We start from the raw sequence: 11967 nt of genomic DNA on the forward strand, positions 1-11967 counted from the left end.
GTTGTGCAACATTGGATTGAGAGCAATGGAGGCTCCGTCCACTGGTCATGCAGTCATTTAATGCTTGTCGGGTTTACGTAAAAACACGGTATGACCATTTTTATGAAGGAAAATGATGTTTTTTGATAGTTTATGATGGTAATGATGTTTTTATTGGATGGAAATTTGTTTGAGTGCTGCTTTTATCATGATTAATTGATGTTTATCAAAAAATTTTGATTTTGCAATGATTTACATGCGCTATGTAATTCCCGTAAACCCGAAATGCGATTTTTAAGCGATAAAATGGTAGTTTTGTCGTTTCGGATGGGTGAATGTGTTCCTATGGGGGAAAAATGGAAAAAAAATTGAATGTTAATATGCTGAAGTGATTGGAACAAGAAAAATCAGAAAATAGCATATTTTATTGCCAAATAAATCAAGAAAATGGGAAAAATAAGGAAAAAAATAGAAATACGCCTCACAAAAATAAGAAAAAATATAATGATTGTTTGTGGATGTATGGTAGTGGCAGATCATGAGGTTTAGCCTCAGTTTTCCCTATCTCCTTGTCAAAGTTTGTGATTTATCACTTTTCATACATCAAGACATGAGAAAATGAACCTCTACACCTATGCAACGACAGCAATACCTAAACGTAGGGGGTTGGGAGGTTTGAATGGTGCGATTTGTGTGCTGATTATTGCTGATTTTTTGATGCACACCATGACATAGATTTTGTTGTATTTTAATTAAGAGGATAGTAGCACGGGTGTTGTCTCGGTGCTATCCTTGCATCGCCGTAACGAGTTAGTGAATAAGCATTGGAAAGCTTGGTTCTGCACAACACGTTTCTGATTAAACATTATGTTTGAGAACTTTTGGATCATCCACTTTTGCATGTGCATGTCAACCATGGTATCGGAATACAAAGAACTAGATGCATAGCACCTGTTTTCGATTATGATGACCCACGCTTGAGTGTGGAAAGGCAACCTAAGCCGTAGGATAGACGTTCGTTTTTGGGGGGATTATTTGGTAAGGACACATGGTATCTCCTGGAATACTTTCAAAATGAAAGAGTGGAGTTTGTTCGTTTGTTCTATATGTTGAGCAGCGCATCAAGGGGCTAATCTCTGCAATGTAGGAGAGCTGCAGTGGGGCCGCGGTGATTCCACCGAGAGGTTGCCTCCCATGTATGTGATTATCGTTGCATGTATTGCCAATGTGTATGGGTTCTCCCTCTGTGGAGTTTATAAAAAGGGAAACATTGGACTACAAAACGATGGACTACAAAACTATAAACGCATAGATTAGGCTTTAGGACAGTTCATCCTTTAGCAGCAGATAGACGCTCCTGGCCCGCGAGGCCGTGAGGGTGTGTTTGTCTGTCATGAGCATGAGGTCCGGCTAGTGCCATAGCCAGTGCAGGCCCATTTGAGGTCCCATTAGTAGTGCATTGCCGGGAGTTGCCAACAAGTGGTGGTTCTCGAATCTAGGGTTTTTAGGGACCAAAAATTTGGTTTATGTCCTCTGACAAGGACCGTTAAGCCGAAATACAAAAAACAGAACGTGCTGAGAGGGCTAGACGGCGGTTGGAGATTGTAAGTCGCTATTCTCCTCAAAGGAGTAGCCCGATACGCATAAAAGGCAGTGGTCTTAGTAATCCAATTGTTGCACATAGTCCTTTAGGTACAGGAGGAAGCGAAGTTCTTCCTCTCTTCCACCAAGTCAACCCACTTCAAGTGGGGGTGTGATCCCATTAGTCCAAACTCCTATTGTCAATCCGATTATCGTCATGGCACAACCCATTGCAATTTCTGCAGGGACGCTGGATCTGCCAGGTTTAGGATTTCCTTTGCTCATTTTTAATGGGTTAGCCGAAGAAGTTTCGGAGTTTCACATTTGTGAATTCCAAAGATTAATATTTAATTACCACATCCAAGATGAAGGACATCTTATGATGTTCTTTAACATGACATTAAAAGGAAGGGCTGCAGTATGGTATCATAGCATAGAAACTGGAACCATAACCACAATCGACCAATTTTATACAGCTTTTCGAGGAGAATATGCCTCTGAAAGAGGTGGCTAATACTAGTTGCATGTTTTGAATGTAACACACCAAGAACCCCATGAGAATGTGAAAGCTTATGCCAAGAAGCTTAAGAAAGTGTTTCGTAAGTTACAAACTTACATTCCTATTTCGTCGGCTGCCCAATTGCAATACTTCTTGCATGGACTGGATTTCAATATTTAGGTACAATTGAGTAGTGTGGCTTTGGTTGATATAGACACCGCCATCGCGCAGGCAGAAACAGTAGAGTCACGATTACAAATGGCCTACTCCCCTCGAATAAATCTTAATGCGGATTTAGTACCTAGAGGCAATTTACCATTGATAAATGGAAGTCAAGGGATGCTTATGGATAACCCTAATGGGAGAGGAAGCATGGTTCAAAATGTACCTTTGCTACCAGCTCCTCCCAATGTGACTATGCCTATGGCTAGCCATTTGGCTTCACCAAATGTTGGAGGCCAAGCTTCAAACCCTAATGTTGTTCCTGTGAGTCAACAACCAATGCCCAATCAAATTGTTAGGCCAATGGAACGATAGATAGATGATCAAGGCTATGAGTCGAGTGCCTCTAATGTCCTTGGTGAAGTTAAGGATATGATGAAGCACTACATCGACATGATTTCTGAACAATATCGGCAAATAGTTGTTGACGTCAATTTCCTGAAGAAGCAGCAGAATCTGATAGGGAGTCGACGCCCTAAAGAGGGTGGTCCCTCAAGATTCAGCTGTAAGTGGTGTGGCAGATAACATTTCCCTAGAAACTGTCCAAATGTTAAATGTGATATTTGTGGGAAGTCGGGCCATTTAGCCGCTACCTGTTGGAGTAAGATTAGTTCCCTCCAACAAGGGAGTAAACAGGCAGGTCTAGTTAATCATAAAGCGCAAAGTAGTAACCTCCAGCAAAATGATGGACCAAGACAAATACTACAAAGGGGAAAGACCACTATAGAGGAGTTGCCACAAGGCAATGGATTCAACCTTATCGAGGCTATACGCGTCAATGGCGTTGAAACCTCTAACCTACGAGCCGTAACAAGAGGCCAAAAGGCTAAAGAGGGTGATAAAGATATGGTCGAGGAAAACCCTAAGCAAGGGGATAAGGGGACGCAAGTCCTGAATCTTGGTGTGGAAGGTGGACCTCTAAGGCCTGTTGACAAAAAAGTCGATCCTAAGAAGGATGAGGAAGTGCCAAGAAAGAAGGCAAGAGCTAAAAGAGAAGCACCAAAGCCAATCCCGAGACCAAAAGAAAGGATGGTTTGGCGAGAAAAGAGAGCTTTGTCTACCTATCATGATTTTGATTTAGCAAGTTCTCTTTGCGAAGTCAAACCGAATGTAAACCTCCTACAGTTGATTAAATTATCTCCAGGAGTATGTAAGGAATTTAAGAAGATTCTGCGTATTGGGTATATTGTAGAACCTTTGGGTATAGCACGAGTAGGGGAAGATTGGTTTGATCATGTTGAAAAGAATTGCCCTAGGGTTCTAGCATACGTGGATGGAATATTAGTGGAGCATGCTATCGTAGACACCAGGTCCTCCGTCAATATCATGAGTTCAGAGTTAATGGAGAGGTTGGGTCTAGGTATCCAAAAAGATGGCTCCACCCTTCTTAGAATGGCTGATGATAGTCTAAGGCAACCACAAGGTTGCGTTACTAAAGTCCATGTTACAGTTGCAAGTGTAGAATGCTTCTTGGAATTTAGGGTAATAAGATTTGCAGGACGTCCTAGCTATTGAGTCTTGCTAGGCAGGCCTTGGATCTTACGAACAAGCTGTCAAGTCGATATACCCACCGGTCGAGTGGTTCTAGGTAGAGGTGCTAATCGAGTAATAGTCGATGCTTACCCTGAGTCTCCTCAGAGTGAGAGAGCTTCTTTATCCTCTACTGAATTAGAGATAGCAGATGATCCATCTGGTACTGAGACATCATCCAACGATGAATCTAAAGAGGGTTCCACTACAGAGGATATTTATCAGATAACTCTAAATGAGCTGATAGAGCCGCAAGATAGGATAAGAGACATGGTTGGATTGAGTTGGACCTTGGCACGCCGAATGATTCGCGGCCAATTAAATTAGGTTCCATGCTTAGTTCAGCAGAAAGGGAGGACTATGTGTCCTTGATCCAAGAATTCCGCGACATCTTTGCTTGGAGTTATGACGAGTTGAGAGGCATTCCTCCCAGTCTGGCTGTTCAAACTATTCCTGTAAAAGAAGGCAGTTGTCCTGTGCGTCAGAAAGTAAGGCGTATGCCTTTTGAATTGAGGGATGGGTTGTTTGAGGAGTTACAGAAAACTGGTTTAATCTTCCCTGTACAACACACGGAATGGTGTTCACCAGTTGTCATCAGGAAGAAGAAAAACAACCAGATCCGACTATGTGTAGATTTTAGAGAGCTGAATAAGCATACGGTTAAGGATTACTACCCGTTGCCATTTATTGACCAGATTTTGGATCAATTAGCAGGTAGGGGAATATATTCATTTATGGATTGCTTTGCAGGATACAACCAGATGGCAATTGCAGAAGAGGACAAGTTGAAAACAACTTTCATTACTGTCTTTGGTAATTTTGCGTACCATGTGATGGCCTTTGGTTTGTGCAATGCACCTGGATCATGGAAACGAACACCAGACAAGACCTTTGGCGACATCTTCCCAGATGAGTTGAAAGTATTTATCGATGACTTGGGGGCAGCCACTATAAGGGAAAGGATGTTGATTATCTTAAGAAAGTGTTTTGAGTGTTGCAGACAATTTTGTATCGCTCTTAACCCACGGACGTGTGTCTTTGGAGTACCTTATGGGCTATTGCTAGGCCATGTGGTTAGTTCAGTAGGGATCGCAACAGACCCTGAAAAGATCAAGGTTATAGTCGCTATGAGTCCACCACGCACTCCGAAAGAGATACATAGCTTTTTGTCATCGGTAGGATACTATCGGAGGTTTATAAATGCCTTGGCAGAAAGGACGTTGCCATTAACGAACTTGTTATCCTTTAGCTGTCTATTTGTATGGAGCGACCCTTGTAAGGTAGCTTTCGAGGATGTGAAACATGAGCTGGTAAAATCACCAGTTTTAAAAGCAGCTAAAAGAGGCGAGATATTTTATATATTTTCAGTAGCCACCATGCATAGTACATGGAGAAGTTGTACCTTGTGATGGTCTTTGCGACTAAAAAATTCAGGCACTACATTCTCTATGAGAAGGTAGTTTTCTATACGAAGGCGGAAGGGCTTAGATTGCTTATGAACAAGCTACAACAGCTTGATCGTTTGGTAAAGTGGTTAATCACTTTGCAGGAGTTCGATTATGAGATTAAGAGTAAGCCATCGAGGTTGCAAGGTATTGTGGAATGCCTTGTGGATTTCGGGGAGTCGAAAGAGACTTTGGCTGAAGGAAGTGATATTGAAGAAATGTTTAAAATTGATACAGCTTCTATCCCATCTTGGTATGTTGCTATCATGCATTATCTATCAACACGAGAGACTGGACCTGGTTTATCAAAATCAGAAAAGAGAAAAACTAGACAACAGGCTTTGAAGTTTTCCTTGATCGCATGAATACTATATCGGCAGGGTGTTGATGATATCTATCACCGATGTGTGATGCCTGATGAGGTTCCTTTCATCTTGGAAGAGTGCCATGACTCTGCGTGTGGAGGGCACTTCACTGGACAGTTGACGACACAGAAAACTTTAAGAGCTGGATATTGGTGGCCATCCATCTTCCAAGATTCCTTTGAGTACGTTAAGAGATGTGATACCTGAAAGACATGACAGCAGAGAGAATAGGAAATGCCCACTTATGCCTATCATGGCTATCCTTCCATTTGAGAAGTGGGGCATTGACTTTGTGTGTCCTATCACCCCGTCGTCTACTACTCAGAAGAGGTACATTATAGTAGCAACTGATTATTTCACAAAATGGTCAGAAGCATGGGTGACGAGGCAGGACAATGCAAAAGAGACTGCAAGTTTCCTTTTACAGTAGATTATCTGCCGTTTCGGTCCCCCGAAGGAACTAGTGTCAGACCGTGGAACCCACTTTTTGAGTAAAGTGATCAAATGCCTGACTGAGGCTTGGCAAATCAAGCATAACAAAACGACCCTCTATAATCCGCAAGCTAACGGGCAAGTCGAAAGCACTAATAAGCAGCTTGTGGGTATCTTGTCTAAAATAGTCTTTGAGAAGAAACGAGACTGGGACAGAACATTGTATGTGGCAGTATGGGCATACAATACAACATTCAAGCGAGCTACCGGCCATACTCCATTTAAATTAGTTTATGGGGAAGAGTGTGTGTTACCCCTCGAAATCGAGTTGCCAACCATACGGTTTGCAATTAACCACTCTTTGGGAGACGAGGATGCACTCTTTGAACGTTTTACGACCATAGCCCACCTGGATGAACTGAAATTACAGAGCTTATTACACCAAGAGGTAGCTAAACGTCGGATGAAGCAGTTGCACAACCTTAAAACAAAGAAGTATACATTTAAAAAAGGGCACTTATTTCTGTACTACAATGCGCGTAGGGAGCTGTTTCCAGGGAAGCTGAAACCTAGATGGGATGGCCCCTACAAGATTGTCAGGATAGGAAAAAATAGGTCTACGGCTCTACTAGCTGATCTGCAGGGAGTAGAATTTAAAAATAAGGTTAATCTTAATAAGATTAAACCTTTTTTTTTCTAAGAATGCTAACACGGAAAAATGCATTGCAGGTCCATGCCGAGGCTGATTTGAGACCTGCAAAAGAGCTTAAAGCTGGTTGATGGGGCGGTTAATTCCTTATTTGGAGCACCCATATCTGGAGCAGAGATACCATTAGGGGAAGCTTATCTGGTGGAGCAAAGGATACAAAGTAATTGAGCAAGAAGACGGAACCTTTGTGTGGGAGATCAAAGTCTTCTGCCATCACTGCTTACGAATGTTGACAAGTATCCCTGTTGAGTTTAATGAAGAAGGTGGGATGGAGCCGTCAGTTCATCCTCTAAACATGCTAAATTTTGACTATCATAATTACAAATAGAGGAGTTCGTGATGGCAGGCTGTGTAAACCCATTGTGGACGTACACATTATATTTTGACGGAGCGTCCAGGGGCCCTAATAAAAAAGGAGTGTTGGAGTAGTAATCCGAGATCCCCGACGTAGAGTCACAATGAAGTTAGCTGCTTATCTCGGGGTAGGATTCACTAGCAACATGGCGGAGTATAAAGCCTTGATAATGGGACTGCATATTGCCAAGCAAGGTGGTATTCGGCGGTCATGGAATCCCATTCTTTGTATGTCATGCAGAGACTTCTCGTGGCCCTATCCAGGTGATATCTCTCCTTTATCAATAACATGTTTTTATGCTATATGTGTCTGTGTACTTGTAGGGGATTTTCTTTTCTTGTTGGGGACCGGCGTCCAAGGCATGAAGTCCCAGGTTTAGGTCGAAGCCTTGGTAGGTTCCTGGGGACGAGTCAGACCCGGGGAGACCCGGTGCCGATGCGTTGTCTTCCTAGGGGTGGCATCTCGCTGGAAAAGAAGAAAGTAAGGAAGGTTGGAGTGAAAATAAAAGTGAGCGTCAGAAAATGATTAAGTGTCGCCTCGCGAGGGCTTGGTATGTTCTTGGATACCGATACAAGACCCGAGGCCGATGCCCTGTTCTCCTTGGGTCACTACGCTCAGCTCCCTCCTTTTTACACGCCCGAGTATGGAAACATAAAAACCTAAAAGAAGAAATGTGCTAAAAGAAAATACTTCTTGATCAGGCTATAGGAGCCCTCACCTAGTAGGAGCTTTTGGGGTGTTGTGTCCTTGGTTAGGTAGGTAGCTCAGACCACCACTTAGGACAACCTCTTTGATAGTTCTTTTTAGTTTGATCATGTTGGAGCAGTCGGTTAGTGACTAGCATCGGACCTTCTATTAGATTATGCTAGGCCTACTCCTTGTGGATTTCATGCCTTGGTTTTGTCAGGGGGTAGGGTGAGCATTGTGTTGTGTTTTAATATGTACCTATTTTGTATCAGCTTGATGCTTCCTTTGGTTGTTTTATGCAGATCTATTTTGGGATTTGACGAGCTGAGTCACCCTATCTTGGGCCACCAATGAGAGCGGAGTTTTGAGCCTGGGATGTGCCTAAAATTTGCCAAAACATTTGGAATTTAGGAAAAAAATATTCAATATCGAAGGCAACGGCTGCAGCTAGGATGATTTTAAGCCCGAGCGACACTTGTGGATTTTTGATAATTTTTTCGACTGCCATGCGAGATGCCGGGAGTTTCCAGTTAGTGCGGGATGCCGAGACGGATGCGCAGGATTTTTCAGAGGTCGAAACGGAGTCCAGATGCGAAAGAGGCAAAAAATTGGCCAAGATTTGAAAGGGTGGACAAAACTTAGGCCAAAGGGGGGGGTGCCCTTTGGGACCTTAACCCCTCCCCTCCCTCATTTTTTCCACGAATGACGGTAGCACGTCGTGAAGAAGATGGCGGTGCAAAAATCGCTACCCCCGCCCTCCCAAACTCGATTTTGGGTTACAAAGAAGCCATAGAACCGACATTGCCCGGCAACTTCTCCTTCTTTCCTGATTCTATCGCCGGCCGTCGTGCGAGATATGGATGTCTGGATGAAGAGATCAGAATCTAGTCTTTCTCTCTCCTCCCTCTCTCTCCTCTCTATGGGTTGTTCATGTGCACTATCTTGAAGGAGGAATCAGGAAGGAGATTGAAGCAAACGGTGATGGAGATTGATGGAGATGCTGAAGATTGATGTGCAACATTGGATTGAGAGCAATGGAGGCTCCGTCCGCTGGTCATGCAGTCATTTAATGCGTCTTGGGTTTATGTAAAAACACGGTATGACCATTTTTATGAAGGAAATTGAAGTTTTTTGATAGTTTATGATGGTAATGATGTTTTTATTGGATGAAAATTTATTTGAGTGCTGGTTGTATCATGATTAATTGTTGTTTATCAGAAAATTTTGATTTTGCAATGATTTACATGCACTATTTAATTCCCGTAAACCCAAAATGCGGTTTTTAAGCGGTAAAATGGTAGTTTTGTCATTTCGGGTGGGTGAAATGTGTTCCTATGGGGGAAAAATGGAAAACAAATTAAATGGTAGTATGCTGAAGTGATTGGAACAAGAAAAATGAAAAAATAGCATATTTTATTGTCAAATAAATCAAGAAAATGAGAAAAATAAGGAAAAAAATAGAAATACGCCTCACAAAAATAAGGAAAAATATAATGATTGTTTGTGGATGTATGGTAGTGGCAGAGCATGAGGTTTAGCCTCAGTTTGCCCTATCTCCTTGTCAAAGTTTGTGATTTATCGCTTTTCATACATCAAGATATGACAAAATGAACCTCTACACCTATGCAACGACAGCAATACCTAAACGTAGGGGGTTGGGAGGTTTGAATGGTGCGATTTGTGTGCTGATTATTGCTGATTTTTTTATGCACACCATGACATAGATTTTTTTGTATTTTAATTAAGAGGATAGTAGCACGGGTGTTGTCTCGGTGCTATCCTTGCATCGCCGTAACGAGTTAGTGAATGAGCATTGGAAAGCCTGGTTATGCACAACACGTTTCTGATTAAACATTATGTTTGAGAACTTTTGGATCATCCACTTTTGCATATGCATGTCAACCATGGTATCGGAATACAAAGAACTAGATGCATAGCACATGTTTTCGATTATGATGACCCACGCTTGAGTGTGGAAAGGCAACCTAAGCCGTAGGATAGACGTTCGTTTTTGGGGGGATTATTTGGTAAGGACACATGGTATCTCCTGGAATACTTTCAAAATGAAAGAGTGGAGTTTGTTCGTTTGTTCTATATGTTGAGCAGCGCATCAAGGGGATAATCTCTGCAATGTAGGAGAGCTGCAGTGGGGCTGCGGTGATTCCACTGAGAGGTTGCCTCCCATGTATGTGATTATTGTGGCATGTATTGCCAATGTGTATGGGTTCTCCCTCTGTGGAGTTTATAGAAAGGGAAATGTTGGACTACAAAACGATGGACTACAAAACTATAAACACATAGATTAGGCTTTAGGACAGTTCGTCCTTTAGCAGCCAGATAGACGCTCCTGGCCCGCGAGGCCGTGAGGGTGTGTTTGTCTGTCATGAGCATAAGGTCCGACTAGTGCCATAGCCAGTGCCGGCCCATTTGAGGTCCCATCATCAACAAGCATAAGTGTCAGATTTATTTGATGGGAACTATTATTTTTGGAGTGCTTTAGTAATTAATTTTTGACACTTTTATTATTTTTTAATACTTCAAGGATATATGATTATCATGGTTGTATTATTTTATGAGAGTTAAGCTCACTCCAATACACATTGTATTTATTGCCCATACTTAAATTTGTCTCACTTGTAATTATTGCATGGGTTGCACACATGGATTTGTACTTGGAATAGTATAGGCTAGGTCTAATTAGGTGAAGGTATACTTATGCTTTATGAGAGGACTACCCTAGATCCCACAAAGCGGGTAGGATACCAAAAAGAGAATGCAAACCCTAATTCACAATGGTGGAAACCCTAAAATGCAAATGGTATGTCACCCTAGAGAAGTGACCCAACCTTAACCCTAATTTTGGTCTACATAAGGGTGGGTGATCTGAGTTGTATTTATTCCTTTTGGTATATCCATATGACATGGAAGTTCTATCAGTGCAACTATTTAAGCTTTCTATTCACTTCTTCTATTTTATCATTGTGTCTCCATTATTGAGAGTGAGGGAAAGTGAGCGATTGAGAGGTGTGTTGAGTGAGGAATTGAGGAAAGGTAAAGTTCTACATTATCTTTTACCTCTGCTTTTTCTTCTTCTTCTTCTTCTTCTCTATTCATTGGTGTGCTTTTTGGCGTTGATGCAAAGGAATGACAACACAACACAATAGTAGTGAGTTTGGGAATCTCCCAATTCCCATTTTTTGAATACTAAAAAGGTGGCACCCGGATAACATGGCCATACGTTTTTCAAAACCATATGATGTGACCTATCATTGGAAAGCGCTTGAAAAATAGAATCTATTGAGCTATAGAGCGCTCGATTTGGAGTTATAGTGTTCAAGTTATGACAAATCTAAAGGTTTTACCACGTGTCCCAAACTTATGGGAAATTCCCATATTCTCCAATATGGTGTTACATCAGATTGTGTTATTTGGGTTCTGGAGCCATCTTTGAGCTTTTGGATTAAAACATGGGATAGTAATTTGGTGAGTTCACTACACCTCAAAGCCACTCTTATATTCTTGCTTATTTAGATTGGAGAGAAGGATACATGGTTAGTTAGGGTAGAGTGTTGAGAAGAAAAGGTGAGAGATTATAGCCAAAGTGAAATATAGCTTTTGAAACAATAGAAGTTTATCCAATGTCCCGACTAATTAGTGTTTAAATTAACAAGGTCAAAGAAAGCTAGCATGAACAATATGCCAACACCATTAGTTTTATCTCGTACCTCTTATCATCTAACCTTTGACATTTGCCTAACCCCTCATGGCATGATTGTCAATCTTATTTCCAATCAAATGGCCATTGATTAATTCATTAATCTTTACTTGCACCTATCAAATTTTTACACATATGTCTCTGTTATTATCCATCTTGGTAATGCCACCATGGTCATGCCCCTAATGACTATCCCCTCCACATCCTATATCACCTCCACTGGTAGATTTGGCTTGGCAATACTTGTAGACCCCATCTACTACTAGCCTATTTTCATTAGCTGATTTCTCCCTTTATACTTCAAAAAACTAGAGGCAATGAAACACCAATAATGGTAGGATGACCCAAAATGTGTAAGGCATCATCATAATCTCAAAGATGCACATAGGGGGAGAAAAATGAGAAATGCTCTACTATCTAGAGTAGCATTGAGAAAATAAAGGATATC

The sequence above is a fragment of the Lygodium microphyllum genome, chromosome 8 (assembly GCF_053477565.2).
Source record: "Lygodium microphyllum isolate KBCC chromosome 8, Lygodium_microphyllum_v1.1.10, whole genome shotgun sequence".
NCBI classification, from domain to species: Eukaryota; Viridiplantae; Streptophyta; class Polypodiopsida; order Schizaeales; family Lygodiaceae; genus Lygodium; species Lygodium microphyllum.